The sequence below is a fragment of the Gymnoscopelus braueri genome, assembly GCF_963280865.1.
Source record: "Gymnoscopelus braueri genome assembly, chromosome: 6".
Lineage (NCBI taxonomy): Eukaryota > Metazoa > Chordata > Actinopteri > Myctophiformes > Myctophidae > Gymnoscopelus > Gymnoscopelus braueri.
Window position 1 is genome coordinate 49,363,567 of NC_137607.1, and position 23,350 is coordinate 49,386,916.

A 23,350-nucleotide genomic window follows, 5' to 3' on the forward strand; every position below is an offset into this window, starting at 1 on the left:
CTCTATAGTAACGAGCTCTATCAGAACATAGACCCATTTTGCAATTATTTGAATAATTGCAAATCACTTACCCTACCTTTAACATTAAGGTGCCCACAATGTTTCGGTGCCCACTCTCCCTGTATCCTGGTGCTCGTAATGAGTTGATTCTCTGATGAAACATCGTCATGCACTGAGAGTTGTCCTGTAGTTTCTACTGAGGATTGTTCAGCAAGTGTTTGGTAATCCTTCAGACAGAGGCCTTCAGACAGGGCATCATCTTGTTGAGCATCATGGCAGACAGCAGTCTCGTTTGACTGAGAGGGTTCAGAGGAGAAGGCGTGGCAAGGTCATCGGCGAGTTCCGGGCCCGGCCTGCATGGAGTGGACTGGCCTGACCGAGACGGCCAGTATGAAGTGAGCAGGACTCTGGATATCCAAGGCATCGATCAGTCTGCTGCTGTTCACATTCTCAATCTCATCCCCCGTCTGTCCGGCTACAGAGTCATTATCATTATGGCTGCTGACAACAACAGCGCAGAGGGAGGATTGATCGCCATTCATAAACGTACTGCAAAATGCGCCCATGTGGAATAGTGCACTGTCCATATGCAAAGGGGACAACTGGGCAATTTCAATCTGGCCAAATGTGATGTTTTGGTATTTGCTTCCGTCGTGTAGGGACAGCAGACGTCTCTGTGTCCACAGACTGAACTGTACTGTATAGGAGTCTCTGGCGGTGGCATTAATACAGTCTCAGAGGGTTTGGTACAGTATGTTTCCTCCCACAGCGGCCGTTGTGGTCCTGTGTGACAGCTCGCAGGTCCCCAGCGGGTTGTGTCAAGGCCACCTTGATCTTTAGAAGAGTCGGACCGTTCCGGGGGTGCACTGTGGTGATGGAGGCCTCGCTGCTCTGGAGGCACAGCACAGCGTTTTGGGAAGGAAGGCTGACCCCCAACGGAGGCTTGGCCACTATGATGGCAGGCTCAGAGGAGTAGTAGATGCTCTGGAGGATCCTCCGCTGAACTCCTGGGCTCCGTCGGACGTCTGGCCGCTCCATGAGGTCCGGAGGGCGCTGATGTCACTCTGGGGCGTCAACAGGTTCTCTTCAGACGTAGTGAAGTACTTTGAGCCTACAGAGATGAGTGGGACAGTAGGGTCAGTCTAGGATCATTTGCAGCATTATGTTGAACCTCTAATTCAGTGGTTCTCAAAGGGGTCCTTAAGGGGCTTCCATGGGATCCCCAGCAAAACTTGTTAATATAGCATAAAAATCTGTTCAACCCCTTTAAATCTAATACATTGGCTAATTGAAAATAGCCGATCTACAAGGTCACAACGCGCCGCGATGTGAAACATTTTTTATCTTCAAAAGATGTGAAAAATGTGGAATAGTCGATTACGTTTTTTATAGATACTCACTCTTGGACTCGCTTCCCTTACGCAGGAAAGCCGGGCTGAAGTATTAGTCTTGTTGGCGCTGAAACTGGAACCACTGCTCATACTGTTCAGACCAAGGGTGAGCAGAATGGGCAATCTCCTGAATGGCATAAAAATGACACATGAAAGATGAAGGATTCTACTAAGTACAATAGATCCAGAGATTACACTTTTGTTAGTCGTGTTAGTTGTGTAAAAAGAGCCCTGCAGATGTTATACAAGTGCAATATCATGTTAATTCTCTGCATCAGTACCTGGTGGCTCACACAGCTGGAGCATGCTTTGTGAATCCCAAGGATTCGAGCTTGAATCCAACTTGCAATTCTCGCAAGTCTCTTCTTGCAAGTGCTCTCCTCTCTCTGCTCTGGGGTTCTCTCCTCTCTCTGCAGTAGATGGTCTGTCTCCTTACACTTTCCACTCTAAATAAAGGATATAAATGCCAAAAATAAACCCTAACAGCTCATGCAACCTAAGTAGGCAAGCTCAGTTAAGTCCATCTGGTGTCAAATATATTACATTCTTTCATTTAGAATTTTATAACATTGTAAAATCTGAACAATTAGGATTGAGAAAGTAAATGTGTCATGACTTGTTCGATTACAGGTGACATTACATATCATTTCTTTATCAGAAATGTGAATGTTTTTCAGGCAACCACACTTACGTCTTGAGCTGGCAACAGATTGCTGGCCTCACTGCCCAACGCGGCTGGAACTTTCTTCATGAGGAACAGTGGTAACACACCTATTACACAAACCAGCACAAAAGGTCATTGATTAGTTGATTGACACATATTAATCAAACAACATTTTTGAAATCAAATGCGTTAGGTTAATCAATAATACGCTGCGAGAATAGCCGATCTACAAGCTCACAACTGTGAGCTTGTAGATTGGCTATTTTTTGTGACGAGATTTGGTGTACAGGGAAAAAAGGAGGGGGCCAAGAACAGATCCCTGGGGTACCCTGGTCAATGAAGTATAGGGTTTAAGTGGTTAACTGTCATTCTGTTGTCTAAATTGATGGCATAGATTAGAAATGAACTGTGACGTCTAGAGTCGTACCAAAGTCCTGAGAGTTCTCTATGTAGCACTGGATGACTGCTGTCTGCAGCTTGAGGCGTTGTTCTGTGGTGGCCATGTTCTCACTTCCCTCTCCAGAGGGAAGGATGTTGGGAGTTAAGACCACAGACAGGTTAAAGCTGTCCATCAAGTTCTCTGCACTCCTAGGGTAGGCACAAACAGCAACACAGAGTACAACAATTACAATCTGAATCCATTTATTGGCTAGGAAATTTGACATGGTGCATTGATCTCACATAAAAAAATAAGCAACATCTGGAAGAATATGAAGGTATAAAAAAGTAAATAATATACATAAAAGCAACGCTGACAATTGGGTCAGACCAAGTGTGAGCACTGCAGTATAGGCAATGTTAACAGGGACGTATATATATAAATGATATACAAGTCATGTATAGGCCTGTCACGATTACAAACTTAAGTTGACGATTAATTGTCATACAAATAATTGCGATTAATGATTTAATTGTGGTTTTGGCATTGAACTTTGGAACATTATGAATAAAAAAAAGAATTAGGCTTCATAATCAAAAATTGCACAGGGCAGATATGACAAATAACTTAAATATACAAAGAAACTGACGCTAACACATATTACTTTTTTTTTAATGTTAAAATAGCAGAAATAGCTGATCTACAAGCTTACAACACGTTGTACGCTTGTAGATCTGCTATTTCTGCTGACTTTGGAAAATGTTTGAAAATGTATGAACCTTTTTCAACATGGAAATGAATATGACGATTATGTAAAATAATTGCGATTATCTCAAATAATTGCAATTAGGCGATAGACAGGCCTAGTCATGTAAGAATGAGTTCAGTTCAACATACATTCGTCTTTATTTGATCTGCCCTCCTTCAAGATCAGAAAACAGTCTGTTCTTGAATGTCAGACGGACGAAACATCATCAAATAAAGATTCAAGTGCATATTATGGAGCTGGAATGTGTGGACATAATATTTTTTCATGTGTTTAATATTACATTTTCTATCCATAAGATTAAAGGGATACTTCACTTTCGGGCCGGGGACACATTTAAAAAAAATATTAAAAATAAATGAAAAAAGTTATGGAAAATAACACATGAAAGTGTCACACATTAGTAGGACACTGCGTGTCGTGAGGGGGCCATGAATTTTCCATAACTTTTTTCATTTATTTTTAATATTTTTTTTAAATGTGTCCCCGGCCCGAAAGTGAAGTATCCCTTTAAGCCATGAAATAAAACAATTCATTCATTTAAAAAGCTGGAGAACACACTTACCTCTTGGACACACTGTGGAGGAAGTCAAACAAGTAGCTCAGTACGCTGAGGTTTCTGTCAGGCAGCAGGCAAGACAGCAGCAATGTGGCGGCGGTGCGGTCTGCCTGGCTGGTCAGCTGCTGGGCTTTCAGGAAGGCTTCTTGCATCTTTGTGGGCAAGACGGCTTCTGGCAGCTCCCTAAAGAACTGCTTCACCAATTCGGCCACAAGATGAGGCTTTGCCGTGGACAGACACTGCTCGCCTGCATCCAGCTTGACCTGATGAAACAATGCAAACCAGTTGTGTTTATTTATACTTCAACAGTGTCAGCGGGGCAGGGCTGTCACGACAATGGAATTTTACTTGTCGATTCATTGTCATAAAAATATTTGCGATTTAATTGTGGTTATGGTATTGAACATTGGAACATATTAGAAAAATTACATTTCCGTTTGGCTTTTAGGCTTTATAAGCAAAGATTAGGTCGCCAAATGAAAGCAAGGTCAACGTAACCCATCACTTACCCTGAAAGCTTTTCGAGCAGCAATGGAACTCGCCTTCCTGAACAGACCCTCTGTGTCTACGTGCTCCAATAGAATCGTGCAGGCATCAACGAGAAACCTGAAAAAGCGCACACACATGAAAGAAAATTAGCAAAGAAATACAACATTAACTGACATCATTTGCTGCCTTTTTAAGACCGGGAACGCATCTTTGACATTTTAGATTTTTTGCTATAACCATAATCTTATACTTTGGGCAATTAAAAAATAGCAGATAGATCTGCTATTTTTCTTTAAATCTTGAACATTTGTGCAAATCTTTGAATATTACATTTTTAAACAACATTTTTTACTCAAAGCTTTGCTTCTGGTGGTCCCTGGAACAACATATTTTACAAATGTTCGCTTTAAAATATATATATTAATTTGCACACATTTTGCACACATTTTCTGCTATTTTTGAATAGCCAAAGAAATCTAAAATGACACAGATACTTTCCCGGGTCTAAATGGGTTAAACAAGCTGTCTCCACTTACCTTGGTACGGCTCCATGTTCAGTATTGTACTGAGGTAGGCTCTCCAGTGGTCGTCCGAAAACCTTCACCTAAGTGAGGAAAAATACATTAAAACTGAATTTTTGATTTCACAAGACAAATGGACAAATTATATAATCAATCACATTGATTGAATGTGCATTGCTCTCAAGCCCTCTCTAACATGTGATCTTTAATCTGGGATGAGTGAGTGTGCTTGGAGTTCTCTAAGATTCAAGAGGTTTTAGACTAGTTTGTGCAGTGAAATGTTCTCTGTGAAGGTTAGACTTTCCTTTGCCAGAGGCTGTCAGGTCACAAGGTGTAAATGTTTTCTTTTTTAATCAAATGGATAGACAGTTGGGCTAAGTATCCCATCTCTGGATGTCAGTGGGTGTCATTTTACAAAACAAGTCCTAAAATGTGGATATGCACATTTCAAAATATTATAGGATTGTAGAAGCTCTGGTCCATAGCGTTAGAATGAGTTCTCCTCCTTCTAAAGCTATGGACCAGAGCTAGTATAAGAGGCTATAGTAATTCATATAGTAGTAGGCTATAGTAATACGTTTCCTGATAGGTTAGAAAACCAGCAGCTCTGCTCAAAACCAGCAATAGGGGGGAATCCTAGCCCTGAAACATGACTGTCATGTCGTGACAGACGAGCGTCATGTGAACCATGGCTGGGGGAATCCTAGCTCTGGTCCATAGCATTAGAAGGAGTTCTCCTTAACTCTATGATACTTTCGAGCCGTTGCAAACACACCCACGGTAGCGCAGGCTGCGCAGCCTCTCGTCTGTAGTAAAAATAAAAAATACACTTTCGCTACTAACCAAATCAAAGACGGTTTTAAAATGTTGAAAGCCTACTTTCCTTAGTGGGGACACTCGGAGCCCCCCACCTCACGTCTAAAATACACTTTTTGACGAGAGAAGAAAATATTTCACCGGAAGGAAAAAACGTTGTCAATAGAACAATTCAATTGACCAGATCTGTAGGGGGCGCAGTGGAGTAACTAAAAATGTTTTTCCTTCCGGCAAAATATTACATTTTCTGGCCAAAAGGTGTATTTTAGACGTTAGGTGGGGGTCTAAGAGTGTCCCCACTAAGGAAAGTAGGCTTTCAACATCTTAAAACCGTCTTTGATTTGGTTAGTAGCGAAAGTGTATTTTTTATTTTTACTACAGACGAGAGGCTGCGCAGCTTCTGCTACCGGGGGTGTGCTGACAACGGCTCGAAAGTAACATAGCGTTAAGGAGAACTCCTTCTAACGCTATGGACCAGAGCTATTTCAGTTAAAAACTCAACATGCTATCAGTAGTATGCCCCCCCCCTCCCCCTCCCCTGAATCCGTTGATTCAGAGTCTGACACGACGTGAAAAAATGACACATAAGTAATGACAACCGTGTTCTTCTAGTCACTCACCTGGTTCTTCTTGGTAGATCTAGACTTGGTCCTTTTGGCTTTCTTCCAGTTAGTATTAATTCCGTAGGCGGTTTGGAGCTGCTGTACAGCTAGCTCACGTTCCGATTTGGACAGACACATTTTAAGATGTATTATTACTAATATTAATAACGGCTAAACAATTGAAAACAATCCTCTGGTCAGACTCGGAGTTCAGTTCAATGTTGTTCTCTCAGCTGATGTTGTAGACGTTGTGAGACGTTGATCTGACATCAGTTGATAAGTACCGCTCTGTGCATATGGGAAACGTCAGAGCGTTGCTTTTTGAAAATATACATCGTCAACGGCAGATCTACAAACTCACAGCACGTTGCAGGTGCTACGCATTGCGAGCTTGTAGATCTGCTCTCGTCTGTTCTCGCGGCATGCGAGAGGGCGGTTACGGGTTTTGACTGGCCAATCACAGCGGGTCTTCAGCTGTGACTGTGACGTATGACAGCAGGTGTCTCAGATGATGTGATGATGCTGTAACGTTCATCATTCAGTCTGTCGCATCTTCTCTGAGAGCTGGACGTTTGTTGAGAGAGACCTTCTGACACAAGCAGACAGTTGACTGACTACTAACTTCTAACTTCTTCTTCACTTCAACACCAACGACGTTACTTGAGACCATGGAGACGGTATGTTAACATCTTTATTAATATAATATGGAGGCTGTGAATGTGTTATAATGTTCTTGAGAGCACGTCGTTTAAGACGGTTTGTTGAGGCCCTGTCTGGTGAAGGCTCATCTGAACGTTAGTTAGCAGTTAGCGCTAGTTAGCATTGTTTCGTTCGATGTCGTATGTGGTTCTCAAACGTTTTCATGTCAAGGACCCTCAAATTGACACTTATTAGCCCGCGGACCCCCATTTGAAAAGATGTGTCAGGGACCCCCATAAGAGAATTTTTTTACGGCTCTCTAGCAGTGATTCTCAACCGTTTTAATTTCAAGGACCCCCAGTTTGAAATGCATCCATTAGACTACGGACCCCCATGTAATGACATTTATATCTCTGGGACCCCAATTTATATTGTAAAATCAATGTTAATTTAACTCTTGAGAGTGTACAAATGGAGCCGTTAGGGTCCATTTGGTTCCATTTGTACACTGTCTGAGTTACAGAACCATAAGGGTTCATTTGGTCACTATCTATCATTTAGCTGGGGACCCCCTGGAACTCCCTCAAGGACCCCAGGGTGTCCCCGGACCCCACTTTGAGAACCACTGGACTATAGGATTCATTTACTTTGCACTTTTTTCGAGTCGCTGTGCCTGTGGATACATTATGAGCGTCTGCTAAATGCCTTCATGTAAATTGTAATAATGGGAGTCGTTTTATATTGTCCTGCATCTTTCAAACGAGTTGCTGTTCGTTCCATAGGCCTATATTACTCGGTGTTAATTTAACTCTGATACTGTACACATTTAGCCAAATAGAGTGGTTCAAATATTATGTACCCAAATGTTAAACGGTTACATTCGCTGACTCACAGAGATACGTACAAACGGCCATTTAACACTGAGGATGTTACTGTTTAAATGCTGCTCAAGTGCTTCTCAAACATTTTTTTTGTCAATGACCTCCAAATTAATGTCTTTGGCTACCCCCCATCTGAAAATATTTTGTGACAAGGAGGGATCCCCAATTATTTCCCCCATACAAGATTTGTGTTGTTAAAATAGTTTATTTTTAATAGTTGATCTACATGCTCACCACGCGTTGCACCGTGACACATTGTGAGCTTGTACATCGGCTATTTTAATAAGCTGATGTAATGTATATAGGGTTAAAGTGGTTAAACTGATTTTGATACTATATTGTGCTGGGGACCATAAACAGTATAATCATTCACTCTCAGAGTTACAAATGAACACTGAGGATTTTACTGTGTAAATATGAAATAAATAACTGTATTATCTTCCATCCATACATCTTCAACCGCTTATCTGGAGTCTGGTTGAGGGGGCAACAGCTCCAGCAGCAGAGAGTTCCAGACTTTCCTTTCCCTACTAGTAACATTAGCCACTTCATCCTGGGGTTTCCTAAGGCGTTCCAAGGCCAGCGTGGGGATATCTGGTTCTCGGCCTCCTCCCAGTGGGACGTTCCCAGAGGAGCACCCTTGGGAGAGAGGAAGCGTCCGTACGAGATGCCTGAACCTTTTCCACGTTAAGGAGCAGTGGCTCCTGGCTAAGTTTCATTTATCAATTTTTCAAATCAATTGTTAAAAAAAAACGATATGATATATGCAACGGCCTTCTATTTCTTGCACTTCAATGTATGAAGGAAATAAGCTTAATTTACAAATGTCTACATTTTCTCCCACAGAATGCTGCAGCTGCCAGCTTCACCTGGACTTCTGTCCTGATCCAGGACCCCAACAACCCCTGGAACACCAGGGTGGTTCTGAAGACGGTTCGGACCGAGCGCCTTCAAGTAAGTACATCCTTACTACCAGTGGTGGAAAGTAACTAAGTACATTTATTCAAGTAGGCTACTGTACTTGAGCACAATTTAGAGGAATCTTTTTTACTTTACTTGAGTATGTCAATTTTTTAATACTTCTACTCCACCATGTTTCACAGCCAAATAATATTTACTCTACTACAATTATTACATTTTAGTTACTACTTTGTAGATTTAGATTATTACAAAATGTATACATTAGCTTGTAGACTGCCTATTTTTGGAACTCTATAAGCAGAGACTTGAAGAAAGCATCCACGAGTTTAACTGTAGAAAGAAACATTACACAAAAAACACTATTATTTAAAACAAAATTCAATGGGCTTCAATTTCCTGAAGAAAATTAGCTCAAGTTACCAATGTATGCATTTCCTCACACAGGACGCTCAATACAACTGGACGTGCACCGTGGTCGATGACCAGAATCCCAGGGCGATACTGAGGAGGGTGCCAGTGAAGGATGCCTCACCGGGAGAAGCAACCACTCAGCCACAGGTGAGTTGGTTTCCGTGTTTAACCGACGATTCAGACACGGAAACTGACTCCTCTGTTTCTCCTCCCCCACAGGTCACCGCCAGGAAGAGGGTTACCGTTGCCAAGAAGAAGCAAGGAACTGGATCTGGTTGGTTCAAGTATGTAGATACATTTTGGTCACTTGTTCTCATGGTTTTGTTGTTTTATTTTTAATACATTTGTTTTTCTTGACCACAAATGTTTAAGAATGTTATCTAGATACTATAGCATGTTGTATAGACCAGTGGTTCCCAAACTGGGGGTCGGGACCCCGATTATCTTAATGTGCAACATTGTTTTCTCACTCAACAGTAAACAAACCAACATGCAGTATAAGTATATACAGTGTATCTGCACGTTTCTATTTAATGACTTTTAAGACCTTTCTAATACGAAATTGGCCAAATTGTCAAATATTACCTAAGAAAGAGGCAAACATTATGAAAATAGCCGATCTACAAGCTCACACTGCGAGGCGTTGTGAGCTTATAGTTCGGCTATTTTCACAAAGTTTATCTGTGGAACCTAGTCAAACTAAATGTATACTGCCTACAATTCCAAGTGCTTGTCAGGGTGGGGTGGGCTGTTCAAATATGATTATTTTGGGGGGGTCGTGGCCTGAAAGGTTTGGGAACCCTTGGTATACACAGATGCTAGGTTCATTGTTTACCTGGAATCCTAGTTTCTTTGAGGCACTACAGTACATTGTTCTCTCTGCACTCTATGTATGTGACCTTGTTGTTTATTGACTGGAGTTCGTTCTTACTCTGCTTATTCCCATCTCACACTTTTTGCAGGAGCATGCAAAGCTTCCTCCGGCAGAAATGCAACTCTCAGAACACGGGCAACAACACGAGGCCAGAAGGGATTTGCGGAGGAAGAGAAGACTGCAAAGGAGACTGCGGCCAAGGAGTAGCCTGCAGAGGCGAAAGGCCACTAGCCAGACACCACCTTCTGGTAAGTACACCTTTACTACAGATCTCTACAATAGAGAAATTAATTAATTGATAAATACATCAGTTACATGGTTTAGTCTAGTTAGACCAGTCATCCATCTTTGAAGAAAATTAAAGGTATAGTTACACACGCCATGGAGACTTGAATTCATGGAGATTTAGGAGACTCAAAGTGTCAACTACCGAGACATTAGCATCTTTCCGCCAGTCATCAAATTATTAGCTTAGGAATGCGACAAAAAAATCTTCATGAATTCAAGGCTTCATGGGGTGTGTAATTGATAGAAAATAAGTCATTTTTGGGTGAACTATCTCTTTTAAGGTTGCATTTTCTTACTATTGATTGGAGTTGGTTCTTGGTCTCAAGTCCAAGAGTTGAGCTAAACTAGGCTAAGCTCACATTCAACAAACCTTTAACCAACCGTACGTTGGAGTTAGGGGTCTGTACTCCCCCCCCCCCCCCCCCCTCCTTTTCCTCCTCTAAAGCACTAAATCTCTTTGCCAAAAATAGCCAATCTACAAGTTCCCAACGCGACACGTTGTGAGCATGTACAATTTCTATTTTTGCCGAATGCTTGCCCAGTTGCCCCAAACGCTATTTGTTGTGTTTCTGAATTTAGTTCATGTGTGGTTAAGCGGCAAGCAGAGACATGGAAAAAAGCATCCATGAGTTTGTCTGTAATTGTGAAATAGTTAAAAACAGTGTTGCCTGTTGAATTAAAGCGATTGACCAGTGATGTGGCATGTGTGTACATTTACCTCCACTTAAAACTATGTCTGAAGTTTATTTTGTTTAATTTATGAAGCAAATCAGCTCAAGTTACAAATCACTACATTTTCTCCAACAGATCGATGAAGATTACATCTCCAGCAGAAGGACGTGCATCGTCGTTGATGCTCCCACCAACCGCAGGATGATCCGGAGGAAGGTGGGTTGGCAAAACGTTCATATAGTAACTTCACCTTAAGTGACATATAGTAACTTGTTATATTGTACACAAATTATGTATTCAAACAATGTGTAAATCACCAAATGTTCTAATTTGTTATTCACTACAACTCGAGATTAAATTGCGAAATATTATTCTTGTTTTTATTTTTATATTTTAATTTAATTAAGGAGGGAGCTTACTGACGTATACAAGCATCAAACCGAGCTTAATTTGAACTCAAAATCACTATATGATAGCCATAAGTATCATAGTTGGGTATTGCATCTTGTATCTGCACAAGTCTTATGTACAATATGTACATATTGGTAAGCTCCCACCTTGATGAAATTAAAATAAATAAAAACAAGGATACAATGTTGTGAAATAAATGTTGTGTTGCAGTTATCAATGAATAATTATTTATTTATTTCGTGACTTATATTGTTTGAATACGTAATATGTAACTAGTAACTATCTTAGTTATGGCGATGTATGCTTACTCTATGTATGCTTTTTTCATATGGTTTTGATTAGTAAGATATTTACGTGTTGTAGTTGAGAAAGGGCTGGACATTGATACTAACACCTGTGTTTCTTCTCCATGCACAGAGACCATCAGGCATCGCCAGATTCGCCACCAAGAGACCTGGACCCGGCCAACGATGAAGGTCGTCTGCCAAGTGCCTCCAGAATCTCCCAACTAGCTACCGTTTCTGCGAACTTCAGGACTTTTCAGCCACACTGGCATTGATGGACAGTAACAAAGGACTTTTACTTGAGTAGTGTACCCAAGTACATTTTTTTGGAGTCGTTTTTATTTGCCAGCACTTGACTTTCACTGCACTACATTTCAAATAGAAATTTTACAATACCTTTACATTTCTAGGAAGCAATCATACAAAAATATATTATGAATTGACAATTTATGCCCTTTTTCAATCTTAGTGAAAATGGCTGATCTACAAGCTCACGACGCGTTGGGAGCTTTTGATCTGCTATTTTCACTATTTCTGAAAATGTATTTTTTGGTTTCTTTACATTTTTTGGGGAGATGTTCTATATTTAAATACAGCCATGCTTTGGTATTAAAAAGAGAATCTACTTTGTAATTTGCACTTTTGTATACTTCAGTATTTACTTCAGTACACAGGTTAGATATTTCGGTTAAGCTCTTATCGGACGCCACTGCGAGATGGGTCCTAGTCTTAGACAACCAGTCACCCTTTCCTTTGAGTAGTTTTATTTTACAGTAATGCTTTCATATTTTGTTTTAAATAAACTTCAACGGTATAGTCATGTTATTTTGTACAGAAAATGCTTTCATGATCTTTGTTTGTAAATGGGAAAGTGTTGTTTTGCAAATTGAGTATTATTAATTATTTTTCGTTTTTTTATCATTTCTGTAAATAATATTGTTGTACATTGACTATGGTTTGAGCTTTTATTTCTTACTTAAGTGTTTTATTGTTTTATAGATCAATGTTTTCTTTAAAATAGACCATAACTGTTGTAGTGTTAAGTTTTTTTTACCTATGTTTAAGAAGCAGTTTAAGTTTGTTCTAGCTTGTGTAATAAATAATGCATTTTATATGATAATCATATATCAAGCTTCATCTCTTTATTTTCTTCTCTTTGGCTTTAGTGTTGAAATATAAGCTATGCAAAGCTCTTCATTCCTGTAACTGAAGATTGGCGATATCAAGTGTAGAAAAATATCTGTCTGAGATTTAGAAAGGTTTTATTTCAGGCTTGAGGTTTGACTGATGACACAAAACAACTATTAACCATACTGCCTCCATGCAGGCCTGGGTATGGGAGTGAAATAGTAGACTAGTGGAATAGACTACATGTTACAAAGTAAATTAATATGTTAATGTGAGGTTTTGAAGCAGAAGTGTGAAGGTCAAGATTGATGTCAGTGTCAGCTGACTACCATATACTCCCTTTGACACCCGAATAACTGAAGTGTTAAGATGGTTTATCAAAGAAAGAGATAGAATGTGAAGTTGTGTTGACTGAAGGAATATAAATATCAAGCAAAGACAGCCTGTGGAAGAAAGTGGCCTAACCAACACTGCCGCCTTGTGGTCATAACGAGAAATAATCTAAACGTGTGCTTAATAGGTTTCCAAAGACATACAATACATCTGTCATCCATTATTATTACTTACTAACATAAATAGAAATCACACATATAGGCCTAGTGCTATTGTATATAGGCCTAGTGCTATTCTATATAGCACTGATGCCCCCTGCAAACTATTTATGTGAAAATATGCAGTGCAAACATACAATAGCAGGCTATGTGAAACATACTAATGTGTGAGTATCCATGTTTGTCTGGGTAGTGGACAGCAGTTTGGGGCCAGTCTATGTCAGTCAGCTATGACGTCAGTACTGCGATGGTAGTACTGTGATGTCAGGCATGTCCATATATGGCCATTTTATCCAGACAGACCCTCAGAGAGACAACTTCAACTTTATAGAATAGACAGTGGTGGAAGAAGTATTTTACTTAAGTAAAAGTATCAATACCACAATGTGGCAACTTTGTTGCGAGTAAAAGTCTGGTATCCAAAACATACTTGAGTAAAAGTAAAAAGGTATTGGCATTCAAATATACTTAAAGTACCAAAAGTAAAAGTACTCATTATGCAGAATGTTCCATTTCACAAGTTCAATATGTATACAAAAATATTTTGAAAATAGCAGATCTACAAGCCAGTATTATATAGGGTTGATGTACGTTTTGTAATACTATTCAAAATCTTCAAAGTAACTAGTATAACTCAAGTTTTCAAATAATTGTAGTGGAGTAAAAGTACAATATTTGCCAGAGGGAGCGAAATCCCAACTGAGCGGTGCCAGACCAAATCGGCCGAGGGCAATTATTTTTTTTGCAATTTCAGATTCGTCTGGTTTCCAGGCTAGACACAGACATGATACTGAGTGACCATGGCACTGATCATGATACTGACATGATAGGACCCCCATAACTCTGAGAGTGTACAAATGGAACCAAATGGACCCTGTTTAAAAGGCCAGGACATAATGGGTGTATGTACCTTTAAATGCTCAGGTTATCATAGTAACAGGTTGTGACGTAGTCACGTTACGTGATTCAAGCCCGGGAAGAATGGGGGCGTGTCCTCCAGCCCTTTGTTATCCTTGCCAAGTTACGTTAAAACCAACCGAGTATTACCTCAGTTTATATTGTCTGACGTTCCAGTATATCTTCACAAGTTTTATAAGTCCATGACAAAAAGTAAGTGCATGCCTGGTTATTGTATTGTCGTGTTTATGCCTCGTCATACACCATTCCTGTTGTGTAAGAAGCTGTAAGAAAAGATACCTGACGTCATTTGTATAATGTTCATATGGTTGGAGGAGCTAACGTGGTGCTTTGCTAACCATTTCTTTATGACAAGAGAATACTGTATCACCGTTTATGGTGCCTGTAAAGTGACAAATTCGCTGAGTTCATTCAAGGTTGTATTTATTTGGTGAACGTCATTCTCTGCTGTTCCCTTATTCGGCCACTAGGGGTCGTTCTTTTTCAATGATAACTGGACAGTTCGTTCATGACTGGAAGTGAATGACATCTTTGTATGTCAATTATAATCTTCAGTTCAAGCATGATAAGAAGCACTGCTAATGTCTACAGATGTCCTATTATTAATATTGAGCCTTCAAGGGTGATTGTTACCTTTTGTAAAGATGTTTGGATACTCATTTGTAATTTATGAATGGTATATTTTGGACTAACTGTTTATATACGACAATGCCTAATTATAGATTTATTCTATTTTGTTATTACAGAACTGCTGTAAATATTACTGTGAAGTACTGGAAATACAGATACAAACCAAGTCACGTCTCCTCATCCATTCTTTGCATCCTGACCGATGCACCATCTTTGGTTATTGCATATACCTGAAAGAACTAGCATCCAGACTATTCCCTATTTTACATTGGTCCTTCGAAGCCGAATGCAGTATTCAAGATGGAGTCGGATGGAGTGATGTACCCTGATGTGAGGCCTAAAAGGCAAACACAACGACCTACTAAACTTCAAGACTTCGAAGTAGACTACACAGGATATCGTCGGAGAGACCTGTCACAGTGGGACCCACCACTTCGTACCGCAGAGAGGGGAGAGTTTATTCCTCATGAGGCCTCAGTTCAGAGAACATCCTACCAGTCACCTCAGCCTCACTCTGGTAGCTTCCATGGGAATGCTGCTCACCACGAGATTCCTCAGCTAGGCCCAGGTTGCCCCCAGAGGAGATATCTGGAGGATTATGCCCTGCCTGAACATTTACCCTCATATCAGAAAAGCCCACCCCTGGATTCCCATTTCCACAACGAAGTCAGAGCTATTCAAGAGGAGAATGCTAAGCTGCTCCAAATGCAACAGGCCTTCCAGTCAGGAATAAAGCAGCTAAACGAAGCACGAAGTGAGATTAAAGAGCTAATTAATGTAGCCTGTTCACTGAGAGCAGGCACAAGTCGACTAAGTAGTCCAGCATCAATCTGCAGCACCCACCAGTCCTCACAAGCCAGTGCTACAGCCCCAAAGAGTTGCCCTGATGCAGGACAACTAGAAGAGGAAGAGGAGGAATGGCCTGCCCCTCCACCACCACCACCTGCACAATATGAAGACCTGCACGACCGCATGCGCAACCTTGAGTTTGAGGAAGACTATGCCCCTATAGATATCAAATATCCACCCTATAATCCACCACCTGTACAAAGGCATCCTCAAATCCTGCCCCCTGCCTCCAGTAAAGGGATCTCATCGTACCCCCCTGCACAACCCTCTCAGTCACACTCAGCCCCCATTCCCAATCAGGCAGGTCCAGTGCACTCAGCCCGTATTCCAGCCTATACAGGCTCATCACCCTCAGTCCCTATGCCAGCATATACAGGTCCAGTGCACTCAGCCCGTATTTCAGCCTACCCAAGCTCCGCACACTCAGCTCCTATTCCAGCCTATGCAGGCTCAACGCCCTCCGTCCCTATGCTAGCTTATGCCCATTCACTGTACTCAGCCCCTACTCTAGCATATGCAGGCTCAACGCCCTCCGTCCCTATGCTAGCTTATGCCCATTCACTGTACTCAGCCCCTACTCTAGCATATGCAGGCTCAATGCCCTCAGTCCCTATGCCGGCCTATGCCCCTCCAGTGCACTCAGCCCCTATTACGGCCAAAGCAGACCCGAGGCACCCAGCCCCTATTCCAGCTCGAGCAGTGACTATGCCCTATGTGCCTACACCAGCCTATCACCCTATACAGCCACCAATAGCTGAACAGGTATATAGAGGCCCAAAACCCACTATTCCAAAGTTCATCCAACCGGACCCCAGTGAGTTTGCGAGGCTTCGAATAGCCTTAGAGAACCTGCTCCCACCTACAGCTACAGAGCTTTTCAAGTATCAAATACTTGTGGACCATTTAAAGCTGGAGGAAGCTAAGCTTATAGCTGACGCCTACCTAAACTCTCAGACTCCCTACACGGACACGATGACAGCCCTCCACGACATATTTGGTCAGCCTCATCAGCTTGCCTTAAGGAAAATAGCAAGTGTCCTCGATGCACCTGAAGTCAAGCGTGGAGACACCGTAGCGTTCCAGAAGTTCTCTCTCCAAATCCAGTCGTTAGTGGGCCTACTGCAGACCTTGGGTCCTGCAGGGGAGATTGAACTGAACTGTGGCTCACACGTCGCTCGACTGCTCAGTAAGCTCCCTGCAGAACAGCGAGCTGATTTCCGCCGGCATCAGTTCAAGCAGCCCGGCGCTACTCATACTCTATATGACCTGTCAAATTGGCTCCGCTATGAGTCGTGGTGTCAGGGCTTCGACAGCCAAGCCACCAGATGGAGCAGTAACGAGAGGCAGAACACAAAGATCGATGGTCGCTCTGGGAGACAAACAGTGACAGTCCTGCATGGTGCCGAAGAGCACTCAGAGACTGCCTTCCTACCACCCGAGTGGAGTTCAGAGAAGAAAGCCAAGAGTAAACCCTACTGTGCCTACTGTGAGAGCACTGAACATTATCTCAGTCAGTGCAGTGACGTTGCCAAGCTCTCCAAAGAGCAGCTTAAAGAGTGGATCCAGGTTAACAAACGGTGCTGGCGCTGCGCTCGAAGCCATCAGGCAGCCCAGTGCACTTTGAAGAAACCCTGCAACCTATGTCAGGGAAAACACCTCCTGGCTCTGCATGAGATAAACACCAGACCTGCAAGTGAAGCAGCAGCTGTAGAAGAGAACTGCCTAACCAACTCTGCCTCTGAATCCCTCCACCTCAACCGACCTGGAGCCGGTAAGCAGGTCCTGCTAAAGGTCGTTCCTGTAGTTGTCCAGTACGGGGAGCGGACCCTCAAAACCTTTGCCATCCTTGATGATGGGTCCGAGAGAACAGTGCTGTTACCAGCAGCAGCCAAGTCACTTGGCATAAAGGGCACTCCTGAAGCTCTTCCTCTGCGCACTGTCTGCCAGGGCATCCAGGTGCTGCAGGGTCACACAGTGTCCTTCCGTGTGTCCCCAGCTGCTGACCCTAAGACCAGCTACAAGATCAACAATGCCTTTACAGCTGGTCGCCTCAGTTTAGCTCAACATACCTACCCTATGGACCACCTTCAAAAGAAGTTCAAACACCTACGTGGTCTTCCCCTACCTGCTTTAAGAGAAGCTAAGCCAACACTCCTCATAGGCTCTGACCAGCCTCATCTGATAACACCTGTCGGGCCAGTTAGACTTGGCCCTCCTGGTGGCCCTGCAGCCGTCCACACCAGGCTTGGGTGGGCGCTTCAAGGCCCCGTTCCGTCCATGGGGCGGCCAGTCCAACCTGTACAGTGTATGTTCACCTCATCTCTGCCACTGGCTGATGACCTGACGAGAAGAAAGACCTTGGCAGCCCCTACAGAACCCAGCCAACAGTCACACAGACCTCCCTTCCCTCTCCAGAGCCCAGACATCTGGCCAGAGAGGCCCAGCACAGAACTGGTCGTACACAGGGTGGAACTCCAGGAAGCCACCTTCTGTGGAGTCACAGTCACCTCACCTGCACCCACCAGCTTAGATGACAAAGCCTACTATCCCTGGCTGGAAACCAAGGATGTCCCCGTCCAAGAACCCCAAGGGCAGACCCCCTCTCCACCTAATGCTGGAAATTACCAACAAGCAGAGACGGTCGCTCCTCAGCGGGCCCAACCTGTCCATGATGGAATTCCTTACACACTTCCCCCGGGTGTGGAAGCTGTCCTCAACGTGAGCCTGTTGGGGTGTGTGCCTGCTGGTGTTGCTGGTGTTGCCCCCGTGACACCAGACAGTCTGCTGACGGGGCGGCCCGATGGATCGCCTCCCCAGGCAGTCTGCCCCCTAGTAGAAACAGAGTGCCCCTCCAAACCACAGACCGGCCAGAGATGGCACACTACGCCCATACTCCTCATCAGGCAGCTGCCTTGGGCCCTGTGCCCTGTTGGACACGTGGTCAGGATTCCTAATGGGTGCATCGGAGCAACTGATGTGGACATCAGGGGACATGCCTGCACCCGACCGGTGGCTCGACCGCAGAAGCTGCCCCACGACCCGGGAGGGCGATACCTCTGACCTCCAGACCCTCTGTAACAGACTAAGAAGCCTTTTACTGTGTAGAAAATGAGCCCTGCACATTTTGGGGCGGCTGTTTAAAAGGCCAGGACATAATGGGTGTATGTACCTTTAAATGCTCAGGTTATCATAGTAACAGGTTGTGACGTAGTCACGTTACGTGATTCAAGCCCGGGAAGAATGGGGGCGTGTCCTCCAGCCCTTTGTTATCCTTGCCAAGTTACGTTAAAACCAACCGAGTATTACCTCAGTTTATATTGTCTGACGTTCCAGTATATCTTCACAAGTTTTATAAGTCCATGACAAAAAGTAAGTGCATGCCTGGTTATTGTATTGTCGTGTTTATGCCTCGTCATACACCATTCCTGTTGTGTAAGAAGCTGTAAGAAAAGATACCTGACGTCATTTGTATAATGTTCATATGGTTGGAGGAGCTAACGTGGTGCTTTGCTAACCATTTCTTTATGACAAGAGAATACTGTATCACCGTTTATGGTGCCTGTAAAGTGACAAATTCGCTGAGTTCATTCAAGGTTGTATTTATTTGGTGAACGTCATTCTCTGCTGTTCCCTTATTCGGCCACTAGGGGTCGTTCTTTTTCAATGATAACTGGACAGTTCGTTCATGACTGGAAGTGAATGACATCTTTGTATGTCAATTATAATCTTCAGTTCAAGCATGATAAGAAGCACTGCTAATGTCTACAGATGTCCTATTATTAATATTGAGCCTTCAAGGGTGATTGTTACCTTTTGTAAAGATGTTTGGATACTCATTTGTAATTTATGAATGGTATATTTTGGACTAACTGTTTATATACGACAATGCCTAATTATAGATTTATTCTATTTTGTTATTACAGAACTGCTGTAAATATTACTGTGAAGTACTGGAAATACAGATACAAACCAAGTCACGTCTCCTCATCCATTCTTTGCATCCTGACCGATGCACCATCTTTGGTTATTGCATATACCTGAAAGAACTAGCATCCAGACTATTCCCTATTTTACAGACCCGCAAGAGGCCATGTAACCCCCTCAGGAACCATGAGGTCCCTGGACCACATTTTGAGACAAAGTTAACCGATGTAGCAGAGTGTTTCCAGTGAGCCAACATGCACAATATCAGCACCCTGACTCTGTTTGACCAGAATGGAACAGAGCCCTCTCAATTGTATCGGTAACATCTGTGAAGGAAGTAAGAAAAGGCCCTATTTCTGTCCAATATGGCTGCTGAGTTAACTTAAAGTCTAGACTGGATGGGGAAAGTTGTTGAACACAGACACACAGTGTTCTGACCAACGACACCATGATAAGGTTCTTGCCTTATTTATTCTTAATACTTGGTAAGTTAATTATGTGTTAACAAACTTACATTTAACATTTGGACATATGACATAGTCTTTGCAAAGCCTCAGAGTGTTGAGTGGGAGGAGAGCAAAACAATGGTATCTGGACCCAAATCTATTAAAACAATCTAGATAAATAATAAAAAAAAATTAAATACAACTCAAGATGGCAACAATTAGCTCTTCTGATCGTTGGTACATGTAATGTCAGAATATTGTGAGGCCAATCTATGACATACAGTAAGTTGGCTACTATGATGCAATGAAAGTGAAACATTTAATTCCAACTGTCTCATATTAAAGCACATATATTTTATTTATGTCAGGTGATAGCATTGTTTGTCCAACAGTAAATTAACTTTGTTCAGATAATAACATAATTATGATCTCTCAATAGCTCCACATTTTCACAGTACAAAGCTCAGATTGGCCTGGCCAGATTACTGTGTGAAAAGGAAAGTAATATCATTTGTTCTGTATGTTTAGTCAAATTTGAGAGGAATTCCAAAACAGACAAATCCAATGTATGCCTCAGGTCTCCTGTGATTTAGAATAAGGAAATAGACTCCTTACAAATCTACCCATTTATCAGCAAGCTATCTTATTTGAATACCAGTATAACACTATACTACACTTTATCTACAGTGTTGTTATAAACTCCTCAAAAAGGTTCAGAAATATTATTTCGGTCGATTATTCCTCTCCTTCAATCATACCAATTGGTATTGTATGCATATATCCTGTACATCAGTGGTTCTCAAAGTGGGGACCATTGGGGGTCCTGCAGCAAAATTAGTTAATGTAGCATCAAAATCAGTTTATCCACTTTTGTCAGCTATTTGAAAATAGCTGATCTACAAAGTTCTTTGAAAATGTGTGAATAATTTTAACAACATAACAGAAGAGCGGGTGAGGATCTTGACAGAGCACTTCTGAAGAGAGAGGCCTACTAGATCTCCACTCTCAACACCCTTGCCCCTAATGGCCTTAACATAGATTTAGATTTGAGACCTTTTCTTTGACAGCTTGTAGAGCTTAATGTTTATAGTTGGTCATTCAAACTCATTTCCCTCTACTCCTCTCATTTTGTAATGTTCCCTTAGTACTTGTATGATTGTTCTGCATTATTATTTCTTTGCAAAACTTATATTCTCAGTATGAATGTACCCAAAACAATTTGTGTACGTTTAACTGAATTGCAACCTATAAAGGCCAGTAATAGATTGTCATAAGGTTCCATTGTAATCTGGCCTTCTCTATTTCACTAGTATGGAAGAGTATGTCTGATCTCTCCTACTACGATTTTTGCAATTCACATGCTGTGAGGTATGCTAGATCTTTTTTACTTCACTGATTGCTTGTATCTTAGATCTTACAATATATTAATTATGTTGGGATATATTAATGTGAATAAATTCACTATGACTCCAAAATGTCAGTTCTATATTTAATGAAAGAGAAAACTATATACAATACAATAATAGATAATATATATATACACAACAATATATACATACAACTGATTAGAAATGGACTGATTTCTTTTTGGAAAGGAAAATATGACAGCAATAACAATGTGGGGGAGAGATAGGGGAAGGGGAGAAAAAGAAACAATGTGATACGTGATACAAAATAAAGATATTTATAAGAAAAAAGAAATGGACTGATTTATATGACTGTAAATCAGTCCAGACGAGCATGAAGAAGGGTAACAGGATGAGTAGGCATCTAACATTGTGGGCACCTCAATATTAAATTGACTATCTTTTTCCAAAATGTATAAAATGAAGAATTTGGAAAATGGTCTGAAAGTAATGTGAAGTATACATGATTTGAACATGCACGGTACATCATTATCAGACCTAAAGTCTTCTGGTTTTTGCCCATGTGATTGGCTGGTCACAGGTTTGTTGCAATTATAGAAGTATTAGGCCTTAAATGTCAAATGTTCAAGCATGTTCAGATCCTCTATACTTTACATTACTTTAGACCATTTTCCAAATTCTTTATTTTAACATTTAGCAAAAAAAATCCAATTTAACATTAAGGTGCCCACAATGTTTCGGTGCCCACTCTCCCTGTATCCTGGTGCTCGTAATGAGTTGATTCTCTGATGAAACATCGTCATGCACTGAGAGTTGTCCTGTAGTTTCTAATGAGGATTGTTCAGCAAGTGTTTGGTAATCCTTCAGACAGAGGCCTTCAGACAGGGCATCATCTTGTTGAGCATCATGGCAGACAGCAGTCTCGTTTGACTGAGAGGGTTCAGAGGAGAAGGCGTGGCAAGGTCATCGGCGAGTTCCGGGCCCGGCCTGCATGGAGTGGACTGGCCTGACCGAGACGGCCAGTATGAAGTGAGCAGGACTCTGGATATCCAAGGCATCTATCAGTCTGCTGCTGTTCACATTCTCAATCTCATCCCCCGTCTGTCCGGCTACAGAGTTATTATCATTATGGCTGCTGACAACAACAGCGCAGAGGGAGGATTGATCGCCATTCATAAACGTACTGCAAAATGCGCCCATGTGGAATAGTGCACTGTCCATATGCAAAGGGGACAACTGGGCAATTTCAATTTGGCCAAATGTGATGTTTTGGTATTTGCTTCTGTCGTGTAGGGACAGCAGACGTCTCTGTGTCCACAGACTGAACTGTACTGTATAGGAGTCTCTGGCGGTGGCATTAATACAGTCTCAGAGGGTTTGGTACAGTATGTTTCCTCCCACAGCGGCCGTTGTGGTCCTGTGTGACAGCTCGCAGGTCCCCAGCGGGTTGTGTCAAGGCCACCTTGATCTTTAGAAGAGTCGGACCGTTCCGGGGGTGCACTTCGGTGATGGAGGCCTCGCTGCTCTGGAGGCACATCACAGCGTTTTGGGAAGGAAGGCTGACCCCCAACGGAGGCTTGGCCACTATGATGGCAGGCTCAGAGGAGTAGTAGATGCTCTGGAGGATCCTCCGCTGAACTCCTGGGCTCCGTCGGACGTCTGGCTGCTCCATGAGGTTCGGAGGGCACTTATGTCACACTGGGCCGTCAGCAGGTTCTCTTCAGACGTACTGAAGTACTTTGAGCCTACAGAGATGAGTGGGACCCCAGCAAAACTTGTTAATATAGCATAAAAATCTGTTCAACCACTTTAAATCAATCAATTAAGACATTTGAAAATAGCCGATCTACAATGTCACAACGCGCCGCGATGTGAAACATTGTGAGCTTGTAGATTGTCTATTATTAATTTTTTTAACTTCAAAAGATGTGAAAAATGTGGAATAGTCGATTGAGTTTTTTATGGATAC